General features: G+C 41.9%; 1 long non-coding RNA gene across 1 annotated transcript in view; it reads left to right on the top strand.

The window, feature by feature from the left end:
* The window catches only part of LOC138915251 (uncharacterized), a 151880-nt gene extending 140285 nt beyond the window's left edge, over positions 1–11595 (top strand). Inside the window, exon 4 of the long non-coding RNA XR_011420936.1 lies at positions 11442–11595. This is a non-coding gene — a long non-coding RNA (uncharacterized lncRNA). The remainder of the gene's footprint in view (positions 1–11441) is intronic.
* Positions 11596–13608: the final 2013 nt, after the last annotated feature.

Below are 13608 nucleotides of genomic sequence, written 5' to 3'. Positions count from 1 at the left end.
CGTAACTTTGAGGGGCTTACTTTTTCCTTGATACTACGTTCCCATGATTCATCCAGATTGCTGGATGCCACTGTAGTGCAATTATTTTCTCTGCTCTATTATATTTCATTGTGCGATTATAGCATGTTTATTCATCCACTCACCCACTGATAGACACTGGGATTAGTAATATTACCATCATACACACAGCTACCATTTTGAGGCTGTCCTTGACTTCCAGAATTCAGTTAAACCAACGTCTTTTAAGTGTCCATGCAGTGAGAAATGTGCTAGATTCTACAGGAGATGCCAAGATGTGTAAGAAATATGACTGTCTTTTGGGAGTCCACACCCTGGAGATAGAGACACAGATACATCCGTAACTACAGAGGGCAGAATTTGCTAAACGTGGCAAAGGTACTTCCTAGTAGAGTCAGACAGGGATAAATAAGAGATTCTATCTAAAGTTCTAGAAGGTTTGAATGTTGGATCATGGTTTATGCATGTGACTTTGAAAGGTGGAAAAGGGGATAGTTGAAGAGAGAAGATATTTCAGTAGTGGGAATAATGTGAGAAGTATAGAGGTAGGAAAAGATACAGAGAATCTGGAAGACGGTGACATCCTGGAGTGGTTGAAGTCTGCATTATATGAGAGACAGAGAGGGTACATTTCAGAAACGAAGAAGGAAGATGGGATCTCAACCTTGGAATCGTTAAAGGTTGGGAGGAGGAGTTGAGCTTTTATTCCATCTGTAGTTGAGAGTCATTAAAGGGGACAGAGCTGGCAACTTTTGTGGCTCTGAGGGTGTGTGTGGGGGCCTTGCGTGGGTGGGTCTCATGGGTCTGTGTCCTCTTTGGGAGCACTTACAGGCATGCTGACGAGTGTGTGTACTGTAGCTAGGGGACACTGTGGACATTCTCTTTGCCTTCAGTTTCTTTATCCAATGCTCTTCCTTGATATTTTCTATGGAATTTGCAGATCTGCTTCTTACAGATAGGAGGTCAGTCTTTGGCAACAGAGACAACGATTTTTGAATGTTCTATGGTGGGTCTAACACAAGGTTTTTTCTCTAAAAATGTTGCATGTCTTAGCACTTAAGACTTTTTTTTTTTTCCTAAAAAGAAGCGTTAAGGAGGAGGGAGAAGTTTATTTTAAAGATTTCTCTTCTGGAAGAAGACCATTTAAACCTGCATGCCACGTTTTAATGAACAAAGGAAAATTACAACTGAGGGGGACTGCAAACCTCTTCCTACTCTCCCAGCACACACAGACACACACCCGCACTGGACCTACCATTTGGATGCCCCAAAGTTTTATTTCAGTGATATTTGTTTATATTGAGAGAATGAGAGAGATACATACACAAATAATACATAAATAATTTGAAATCGTCTGGAGAAACACTATATACCACTCACTCTGTTGTGGGATTGGAGGTTCTTCACTTTCACAGGAAATCCTGCCCTGGTCTCAAATTGAAACTTCATTAAAAAGGCTTAACCGAGCTGGAGCCGGCCCGGTGGCACAGCGGTTAAGTTTGCACATTGTGCTTCAGCAGCCCAGGGTTCACTGGTTTGGATCCTGGGTGTGGACCTACACACTACTTCTCAAGCCATGCTGTGGAAGGCATCCCATATATAAAGTAGAAGAAGATGGGCACAGATGTCAGCTCGGGGCCAGTCTTCCTCAGCAAAATGGGGAGGATTGGTGGCAGATATTAGGTCAGGGCTAATCTTCCTCAAAAAAAAAAAAAAGCTTAACTGGGAAGCCGACTCCCAGGACAGAGCTTGTATGGGGGAACCCTTTTTCCTAATTATATAGATTCAAACTCTAATGTTTACTTCTGCTTTGGGATATGAGCATGTTTCTTTAAGAAGCAGGGGAGGGGCAGAACACTCAAAGTGACTGAACCAGAAAAACTGTGAAATCAGGTTATTAAGCCACAGTAACACCACAGTGGCCTGGAAGCAGCAATCCATAAATTAATACCTGGAGCTGAGCTGAGACGGGTTAAAAGCGTGATGTGATTTGATCTAAAGAGGGAATGTGAAGTAGTGTTTGGGGCTCCAGAAAGAGGTAAGCTCTACAGAGCTCAAAATCATCCTACAGGTAGACACGGGGCCTGGTATTTTTCTCAAAGGTGTTCAGTGGATGTTGGCTGGTTCCTTTGGTTTAAAGGATGAGAATGTTTCAAAGCAAAAGGCTAGACATTTTCCAGCGATGCCAAGAGAATGAGAAGGGCAGAAGGGCCTTGTGATTAAAAGCACAGGATTCGAAGTTACCCATGTCTAGGTTTGCAGTGGACTGTGGGGGACCATGGGCATTTTGCATAAGTTCTCCATGCCTCACTTTCTTCCCTCCAAGGGAGGCATAAGCGTGCCTACCTCATGTTCCTTAATGCTACCAAATCTTAGTTTGTTTATTGTTCTTCTCTCCTCTGTAAACAGAAGCTCCACAAGGCCAGGGACTTGGGACATTTTGTACGTTGCTATATCCTCAGAGCCCAGAACAATTTACCACTGAATACATTTATGTTGAGTGAATAAACGAATGTGTGAAAGGGCTGCTCTTTGGGTTAAATGAGCCCACTTCAAAGTGTCTAGTAAAGTACCAGGCACATACTATTGTCCAATAAATTTACTGGACTAACTTCTTGCCCCTATGTATCTCTTCTCATTTTTGGAAGGGGCACCATTTCCTGGTTAAATACTGGGGGAGAAGATCTCTGTTTGCACTGCTTAATGGTGATTGAATTCTCTGATCAAAAGTGAGGACAAGGACCCAATGTTTTCTAGCATCATCCAGGGAGACAGATTTTCCCATTTCTTTTGAATCCCATTCACTCACAGCCTGGCCATGTTTTTCTTACCCACAGACTCTGCTCAGTCCTGCCTCACTTTTTCTCTGACTCTGGATCCTGCCAAGAATTGCTTGCCTTCTCTCTGTCCTTCTGAGTCCTAACCCTCTGGCCGGGCCCATCTCACTCATCACTTTCTCTGTGAGATCCTTCCTACCGCCTTCCTCCTCCGGTAGCTTCTTCTGACTGTTATTTGTTCCTTGGCGTACATTCAGCCAGAACATTTATTGCCTGGGCCTTTCAGGGCAGAGCAGCACAGGCCATGAGGTCTGATCTACTTGGAATGGAAGCCCTTCTATTGACCAGCATTTGTTGAATTCTTACCCAATGCCCAGCTCAGTGCAAGATGCTGGAATAGAAGTTAATAATATGTTAGGGACAACTTAGGCATGACTAAACACAGAGAGATACCTGCTGCTCTGGTGTTTGGCTTAAAAGAAGAGAGGAGCTCCAAATCCTAGAGACTTAATCCTTAATTATCTGAATCTGTGTGCCTCTTCCTTTCTCTGTTGCAAAAGCTTTAGTAATGCACTAATCCTGACAGGTTGTGCAATTTCCTCACATACATGCCGAGAAGCTTCTGCCACTGGGTATGCTGAGAGGGTATTGCAGCATGATGAGAAATGAGAAGTTTGACTTTACCTTGTGAACTCCATGAATTTTCTAACACAGAAATAAAAGCCAATTTTTCTTCAAATTTGTTTAAATTTTGTAATGGAAATATTAAATAGAACCCCAATATGTAAGATCGTCAAAAACAGAGGTGCTCCAGTTAGTGTCTGTTCCAGAGGAGGTTGCACGTCACAGTGCCTTGCCTTTGGCTTTGCTTTTTTCTCCAGAATTTTGCTGATGCCCATTCATGGAACTCAGAGGTCATGAACCATAATGGAGAACCCAAGACAAAAAAAAAATGGCTGCAAGGGCCAAGTGGGGTATTTTTATTTTTTAGATGAACTCTACTGTTCCTTCAGGGAAGAACAAACTCATGTTGACAGAGCTCTTCTTTTCTGCCTGGCCCTTTATACACCTTATTTCACTACATCTTTGCACTCACCCTGGGAGGAGGCTTTGAAGCCCCATTTCACAGATGAAGAAACTGAACCAAAGGGAGTCAGGATTTCACCCATGACTACCCAGCTTTTAATGGGTTGAACTAAGATTCAAACCCAGGTCTTTCTGACTTCAACATCAGAGCTTGTCTCCCCACATCACTTCTAACTCCAAAACTATTCCTCCTGGAATGGGCAGTAGTAAAGCTTCTCTCAAGAGCATGGAGGACAGAAGATATTTTTAAGATCACAACCATTCCTATTGGTCTCTTTTGTTCCCTGGTAGGCCTTGTCTGTGCCAAATCTGAAGGCCAATTTATTTGGTAAAGAACAAGTCCAGGGCCACACATACAAAGTATGAGTGGGACTTTGGGGGAAAAAAAGAAGGAAAGAGAGGTTCCAGGACTTAGTGAAGGTCACAAGATCAGCACCAAAAGACGTTAGACTTCCCACCTCAAAACTTTGGTCACAGGGTTGACTCCAGTGAGAGTTTCACGTCTCTGGAGAAAGCGGATATTTTCCTTTCAACAGCCATGGCTTGTGTATGGTCTAGAGATGGAACCCACAGGAAACTGGAAAAGAGCCTCCTATTAGAGCTGGTCATCTGCAGAAGATGCACAGGGGATGCAAAGGCCAACTCCACTATTTCTGCTCTCCAGATGCTCAGATCTGCCAAGCGCGGAAGCTGTTCTCTGATGGCAGCCCTGAGGAATGGCACCAATTGGAGCCTCCAGTAATGCAATCACTTTTAATCAGCGTCTAATGAGGATATAAGCAGCCTCAGCTTACCTCTGTTGCAGAGAGGCAACTACACATAAACCTCAATTACTCAGACATTTAAAAATCAATTTCAAATAAAATGTCTAGGTGATGGAACTAAAGGGATTAGAAGGATCAGGATGTGTGCAGAGGCCTGGCATTTCTTGTCAATGCAATTGAGGTAGACAGCTCCTGTAATGCAATAAAGCTGGCTGACTCTGTGCCCCTGGGGGTAAAGGGGAACCGGTCTTATCTCCCAGCTCCCCCTAGAAGCAAAGGAAGATTTCAATGACAGATAGAAGAGAACACAACAGTGAATTCTGCACAGGCAAGCTGTGTTGGGAATGCTAGCTTGTTAGCTTCCTCTCATTTTACAGCTGTGGAGAGGAAAAGTAGCCCTAGGCTACCACTCAAGGCCCCCGCCCCAACCCAGCCTGCATCTGCAGCACCAATCAGATACATTACCATTTCTGTAGATGAGCTTGGCTTTTGTTGCCAGTCATATCTACTTATCAGCCCCATCAACATGCTGGTAATAACTTAGCTCAATAAACTTTTATTGATGTACCATGTGGCGGGCACTGTGCTGAGCAACGTAGGGACACAAAGGTGAGGAAGTTATAGTCTCTGCTTCCATTCACAGCGTAAAAGAAACAAGGCTGACTCTACCTTTTCAGAGTGTGCAGTCCTGCAAAACCAAATCACTTGTATCTTTAGGCACAACAGGCTTTTTCACGCCTCTGAGTCTTAGCCCACTTGGAGAAGAGACAGCCCTGGAGCTCAGCTGTTTGCTTTTATTCTGTGAGCTCAAGATGCTCCTTCCAACAATTTCCTTTTTTTTAAATTTTCTAAAGCTGGTAGGGGTTAAATGCAGTTACTTTTACCTAAAGAAACAACTAATACATAGGATAATACCATTAATAATAGTAATCACAGCTAGCATTTAGTGGCTAAGTATTGTGATAAATACTTTAATTGCATTGATACCAAAGCCACCCTATGAGGTAGGTATTGCTATAATCTTAATTTCTCCATTTTGTAGGTTAATGTACCTTATAGGGTATGTTACAGGGATTCCTTCCAGGGATTAAACGTGGTACGCTATTGTAGTGGCACCAATAGTGTTGGCTATCCAGTACCACTACCCCCTCCTGAGAATCCCCACCCTCTGTATCCACATTGTGTTTAATGGTGCCCCTTGGAGTTGTCAAAATATAACTTTCTAAAGTTAAAAACACAACTCACACAAAATATAATGAACCTGAATCAAAGATGCATTCCATTTATTAATGAATGAGGGGACCATTATGATGGCAAATTTAGTTCAAAGGAGAATTAGAGAAAGAGAATTTATATAGATAGTCAGTTAAAGGGAGACTGAAATGAACTTGTTAATAGATTACAAAACTGGTTAATGGCTTACAGAGCCATATAGCTGCAGCCTTCTGGCCATGATTTCTACCTTACAGAAACTGACCAGTAGACAGAGAACTTCAGAGCATCTGGGCTCTAATCAGAGAGTAAATAGCAAATTCAAACGCAGGCACATTCTCCCAGGTCAGGGATTCAGCAAACTTTCTAAAGGGCCAGATAGTAAATATTTTTGGCTTTCCGGGTCATACGGTCTCTGTTGAAGCTACTCAACTCTGACATTGTAGCATGAAAACAACTTTAGATAAGACGTAAACAAACTGATGTGGTTGTTCCAATAAAACTTTACTTTCAAAAACATATGGCCAAGGGTCATTGTTTTCCAACTCCTATCCTAGATGATGAAACAATTCTTGGGTGAGCCAGTTAAACAATGCCTAAGGGTGACATTGAGTTATCCTATGTTATCCTATTGCTTTCTCTGTAATTTTTGGTTCATTTTTCTTAACCGCACTAAAATGTGAACGAGGCCTCCTGGAATTTGCAGTGTTCCTGCCCCCCTGCCATGTGCGTGGACACGGCCCAGCCCTTACATTTATTCAGGTGGACCCCATTTTCTCACTGCCTGCCCTCATCAGTGCTGACCGGACCACACTTGGCACCTGACCCAATCTCCAAATCTGGAATGGAACTAAGGGATTCCTACCTCAGGCTGGCTGCTTTCTTGAGTGGAAGAGATATAAAGTCTGGGGCTGATGGAGGAAGTTATTTTCTGCCCCCTCAACTGGAAAGCAGAGGAATTGAGGTCAGAAGGAACCCACTCACTGCCTCTCTGTGCCTCAATTTCACTATCCACACAGTGGGAGTAATACTCTACCTACTTCACGGGGTGGGTGTGTAGTTTAAATGTGATGATGTGTGTAAAGCACCCAGCCTGGAGCACAGTATGTGCACTGTAAAGATTACCTCTCTTATCTCTAGGATTCCTCTCTCCTTCTCATCCCAGTTGACTCGAATGCTAAATGGCTCTTCAGCATCAATACAGGAATTGTGCTGACACCACAGCTCTGCATCCTCTTTGCTTGAGTTCAATGCCCTTTCTTCTCCACATTGATGTTTTATTTCACTGTTGATGTCTAACCTTTGACTTTTACTCAAACTTCTTCTAGTAATGTTGTGCTTTACAGCTGAGTGACTGTGCTGACTTCTCTATTTTCTTCTGTGAGTGAGGAAGAGCAGAGACGACCAAGCATTGACTGAGCGGTAGTGTGGCTGAGTGCTTTCAATAGATCATCTTTAATTCTCACATCTCTCCATTTTTAGGGACACTGTTATCTCTGTTTTATAGATGAGGAAACTGAGGCTCAGGGAGGTTTCAGTCGCCAAGCCAAGATTGCAGTCCTGGAAAGTGTCTGGAGCTGGGATTCCAGCTCAGGCCTGACTGACTGCAAAGATAATGAGTGCTTTTGTCACAACACCCTTTCTTCAAAGTGTTTTGCATTTGGCTGCTACTTTACCTCTTAGCTGCCTCTTCTCCTTTGGCAAAACTGATCCTCTGTGGCCTACATGCAGGAAACAAACAAATATTGTTCAGTTCCTAAAATGAAGCAAAAAGCTTTTAATATGATGTCCTCAAATGCTTCAGCAGCTCATATCTATTTTTCATATTTGAGTAAGTTAATAGGCAGTATCTCCATCGTGGATGCCTCACTTCTGCGGATGTGCTCACCAGTCTTACTGGCCTCCAGAGAACTCCCTGCTCTAAGCAGAGCAAGAATTCAGAGGCCAGAGTTAGAGAAAAGTAGGCTGCAGAGCCAGATCATTCCAGAAAATTTATGTCCTTCAAAATTCAGCTACAGCCCTTGCAAAGAACATGTCTGTATGCCTGCCTAAGAGAGGACCATACCCCCAAAAACGGCCAGGACCAGCCACTGTAGTAAGAGAGAAACAACAGGACTGGGGAAAGATGAGGTGAAGTTTCTGTAGAGGATACTTGTTATCTTTGGCTGCCGGGCATTGTAACATCCTACCTATTTTTTTTTCCAGTTTTGTTGAGCTATAATTGACACATAATATTCTATTAGTTCAAAGTGTACAACATAATAACCTGAAGCACACATATATTGCACAATGATTAACACAATAAGTTTAGTTAATATCTATCACCGCACATAGTTAAACATTTTTTTTCTTGTGACGAGAACTTTTAAGATTACTCTCTCAGCAAAGGTCAAATATACCACACAGTATTGTTAACCATCTACCTACTTTTAAAGAATCTTGGTAGCTTGAAATCAGGACCCGTCTTCCCTCCATCTCCATTACAGATCTCGGTCCCTCCCCCAGCCCCATGGCAAGTAGAGAATGGTCAAGTAAGCTATACTGGCCAATCAGATGCTCCCACCTAGGACTTTGAATCTTAAGAACGTGACACATCTTACAGGAGTGGTTAGAGATTAATTATAGTAGCTATGCTGGAGCCTAAAGTCTATCCAGAGTGTCACGGTTGGCGGCAGTAGTCCAGAAGGACTCTTCCCATCACAGGATCTTAACGGTGCTCAACTTCTTTTGGGTTTTGCCCATTTTCTAAGCTCAGTTCTCCAGGCCCTCAATGTTGTGAGTTATCCAATAGTTTCCTAGGAAATTCTTGTTGCTTAAGTTAGCCTATTGGAACCCTGAGTGATGGATACCTCAAAATCCACCAGCAAGTCCTGGGCTCTTGCACATATTGCCATCTCTGTTCAAAGGCGATTACTCCAAGAAAGGCTGTCAGAGTTTCTACTCAATAGGAAGAAAAAGACAAAAAGCCTCATAACTTAATATATTTAAAACCTTAGCACTAAGGGGTATGTTGGCCATCAATCTATTCTTACTAATCCACTAATCTAAGATAGATGTACCTACAGGAGTCCAGACAAGGACTTTTTTCCCTGCCATCAAAAGATAAGTTCAGTAATCTCATATCAAAGCCCAAGTTATTTCTTTTACAGGAATGGAAGATTTATAAAACGGATCAGGTCAAATTTCTGCTGTTGTGGTCATTAAATAAATAAGCAAAAACCAAGCTTTGTAGTGCTTGCTTTTGTTCTCACTTGTCCTAGATACCATGTAAGATGCATAAGAGTACAAAGTGACCAGGGAAACTGACAGTTTTTGAACACTCCCACTATTGCATTCATGCCTCAGCTCTGCATAGTGAGGCAAATACAATGACACCCATTTCTCAGTGGAGGAAAAAGACTCACACAGACAAAAGAATTTGCTCAGCCATAGAGCTGGTAACTGCAGCTAGGATTAAAAGCGACTCCAAAATCCGCTCTCCCAGCTTTAGAAAAACTGAAGCCATTGTGGTTGGTAAATTCAACCACAGATGAGACCATTCCGAACAAAAAGGAATCTACTTTTGCCAAATACTGCAAATGCATCATGGGGATCATTTTAATTACACTAGGTTTTATGTCAAAGGCATTCTTCTAATGGATATACAGAGTGCCTATCACATAGTAGGTAGTTAAAAGAATGTTGATTTGGGTTAAGCAATTCCAGACTGGTTAAGAGGGAAAATGGTAACAGACATAGAAATAATTAATCTGGGCTTTTGTGTGGTATTTTCCACACTTTTTAGTTTGTTTTGCTGCTTGGCAAAAATAGAAGTCTAAATTCTTTCTGGGCTATTTCATAATTGATAGATGAACTCAGCCTAATTTTTGATCCATAGAGAAGGGTTAGAAATACCAATACCCTTGGGGTTAAATTTCCCAACTTTTGTTGTGGAAATATTTAGTCAACTAATGATCTCTTCCATCCCCTGCTGTTAGCTTTGGCAGGGTTTGCACTCCTTCTTTTTAAAGAAACACAAAAATAATCCTCAAGGGGGATAAATACCTGTGTGAAGCTCCCAAAGAGCTGGAATGGGGATGACATAACATGGAGGAAGGAATTTAAATTCCTTGCTAAAATAAAAATGAAAAAATAACCTGTAAATACAAGAATGTGATCCATGTTTGGAATGAATTAAGCAGAAAGATAAAGCACATCTAGAGACCCAAAGGATTGGTTGGAAATTTTTAAAATGTGGTCTCTGCCATGTAAGGTTTAAGTAGCCTGAAGAAATTTTTCTTTGAGGCCAGTCTCATCCATCCATCCATCCATCACCATCCATCATCCATCCATCTATTATCCATCCTTCCATCACCCATCATCTGTCCATCCATAATATATGCTGGACTTCTGAGAGAACACAAAGATGTAAAGACAGGATATTGCCTTCAAGGCGGTTAATGGAAACAACACAATCTGTTCTTTGTACGCTGGTTTTTCATTAGTATTTACTTAGCATTACCTATGCAGTAGGCACTACGCTTAAAAAGCAGGACAAATATCCTACTTAATTTTCACAACTACCCTGTGAGAACATAGTTATCCCTATTTCCCTCTCAGGAAATTGAGGGACAGAAAAGTTATTTAATGTATACATAATCCAGTGGGCTAGTGGCAGATCTAAACCTTCAACCAAGTCTATCTGACTCCAAAGTCAATGGCATGCTTTAAACTAAATTGTGATAATGTCAGTTTGTACAAGATACAAAATCAGATCATAAACAAAATAAATGTCCAATATTTGGCAAATAGTGATAGTTATATTTTTATAATGTGAAAATTATAATTGTTATAAGAGGGTGGGATATGTGTGTGTATGTGTGTTTCCTGGAGGGTTACTGTAAACTCTTCAATAGTGGACTAAGGAGGAAAAAAAATGCGTAAAGGCTTTGTGAATTCTTGGCAATAAATTTGATCCTTAAAAAATAGATTGAAGGAGAGTAGCCTGGTAAAGAGAAAAGGCATGGAAAGAGAAATATGTTCTAAGAGTCCCTGAAGAAGTCCACATAGGCGGTACCATTGAAGAATGTATATCTTGCACCCAAATAGCTCACTCTCAGTTGCCAAAAGCCAACAAGTCACATTGGAGAGCTATTCCTTTTGGACACCAAAGTTTTTTAGTCTTTATGCTATCAACAAGAGTGTCCTGTTAAGTATCACAACTCTTGGGATGGGTAGTAAACTAACAATTGCTTCTCCACTGTGAAATTAGTCAGGGTCCTGGCAGGAAAGACAAGGCATGGTGGCACACTCAGTTGTGGACTGTTACAAAAGTGTCAACAAAGTTAAGAGGAACCAAGAATGATTGGTTAAGTACCCTGGGATTAGCAAAAGGGAAGTCTCCATCTCTCCTCCTCTCTTCCCCCTTAGGGGCAGGGAGGGATCCATTCCCAGATCCCTGAGAGAGCCATAGCTGCAACTCATGCTGCAGATGTGGAAGAAGGCTGTCTACCAGGGGTTTGGTGGCTTTTGGAAGAGGAGCCCAGGGCAACAGAGAAAGAGATGACAACAAGTACACTCACCTCCCTTTCCTTCTTGCCTCCAGTATCTTGATGGCATCTCCACCGGCCAGAGGACAAAGCAACACAGGTGAGGAGACTCAAAAAGGTACCCTCCTCGGGCACCAAGCAGGATGGGCAAGGATGGCGAGAGGATCTGAAAAGGCAAATGGAAAATGGTCAGCACAAAGAATTACAGTGGTAAGACAAGACAGAAGTAATTTGCCACTAATTCCATTTAAAGTAATGAAGCTTTAAAACTATTTTATTTTGTAAATTATAGCAGGTTCAACATTATCCCTGCAATAGCTTTCTCTCACTAACCTGCATTTAGATATTCTTTTATGTTTATGGGAGAAAAGGGCAGTGGTGGTCACAGCTAGCTGGTGGGAGGGGAATTACCCATAACCCTTCACAATCAGCAGAGTGTGTCTAACTTGTGAGTGGCATCCACCACTTGTGAGAAAAGATGAAGAATCATTGCTTTGAGTCCACCACACAACCCTGTGATGGGAATTAGTCCTTGATCAGACCTCCTCCAAGCTACTAGTGATGGAGACAGAGAGAGAGAGTGGTGAAGCGGGAAAGAGTGTAGGTGATCAGAACGTGGGTAAAGGGAAGGGGGAAGAACAAAGGGACAAAAGTGAAAATGCAGCAACGTTAATATTTTATTTAGAGTTGACCCTCTTATGGTTAAGAGCCTCTGGGAGGAGAGAGCAGGATTATCCTCTTCTTGTGTTTTTGGGCAAAGGACGATCACACACACACACACAGACACCTCAGAGTAGATGTTTACAGGAGGACAGTAATGACCCCAAGCTGCCATTATCCTAAGTGGAAGGTAGGGCAAGTGTTGCTTGAGGAATGACTCTCTCCCTTATCTCAGAGTCAACCTGTTATGTAGAGGCCACGCTGAATGGGGCTGGTAAAAATCTCTCTCTGGGTTCTGAAAACATGTTCTCCAGGAAATTTGAGAGAAGGAAGCCCCAAATTGGTGCATTTATGCTCATAATCATCTATTTCCCTATTAAGAAACTGGCTCTCAGATGTTATTACTGGCTAGATACTTAAGTATCTTCTTGAGGCAATTTTGAAACTGTCTCTTTCTCTGCACGCACATGTGCACACATGTGCACCCAGAGCAATACACAGTAGTATGCATAATGAAACTTGAAAAGTGAGCTGAAGCACCCTGTGGTAAACTAAATGAACCAAACATATCCTTGGCAAGACTTGAAAAAAAAGCCAGATTTTTCCCAGAAATAAACAGTTCCATCATAACAGAGGTGAAAAAAAATTAAACTAAAACTCCCAAATCCATCTCAGTTACATGGAAAGTCCATTAAAGTTTTCCTAAGAAGTTGTTACCAAAATCCTAAAAATTCACTCTGAATTCCAATGATCTACTTTTTATTCCAAGTTGTTACTTACCGGTGCAGCATTTCCATTATCCATGTTGAGCAATGGCTTATAGATGAATAAGGAATTTAGAATCAAGTATTTGAATTCAGCAAGCCGTTTCCAGTAAGTAATTTGAAACTCTGAGAAATGCCAAAGACCTAATTACTAATAGAATAGTCCTTTGTATCTGTGTAAATGAAAATGGACGCCAAACTCTGGTTAATAGAGATCATTTCCTAATATGCCCATACTTTTAATGTTGTGACATGGACTGTAATGATTACTTTTCACCATTATATTGTCACTGTCATTTGAAACATCCTGAGAGGGGAGAAGATGATTGACTTGAAATGTACTAGCAAGGTAGACACGGTCTTTCTCTACAAATACTTGGCCTAAACCTTGGGGACACATTGGAGACTGTTGAGTCTTTCCCTGGCTTTTTCTGGGGTTTTCACTCAAATGCCAGTGCCTCCAGGAGGCTCTCTCCACAGGAAAGATGCCTACAGTCTTCATCAGGGCTCAGAGGGGCTGGAGATTCCTGGACTCTTGCTATATCTCTTGCTTGAACTAGTGAGGTGATTGCAATCAATTCCGGTCGACACATTCTCCAATTTCCCCAGAGCATGGGGTAATTTTATCCCCTCCAGACTACTTGCAAAGTTCTTTAAAGACCCACGAAGACTGAACTGTATTCAAAATTCTAGGAACCATTGAAAGGGCAGGGGGTCAATGAAGTCAGGTTCTGCAAACAGCGTGAACCAAATCTGGCTCCACATTTTCCCCACCAATCTGTCTCTAATAATCTGTCTC

Source organism: Equus caballus, chromosome 1 (assembly GCF_041296265.1).
Source record: "Equus caballus isolate H_3958 breed thoroughbred chromosome 1, TB-T2T, whole genome shotgun sequence".
Lineage (NCBI taxonomy): Eukaryota > Metazoa > Chordata > Mammalia > Perissodactyla > Equidae > Equus > Equus caballus.
Note: the sequence above shows the minus strand (reverse complement) of the source record. Positions and strands in the feature narration are given on the sequence as shown.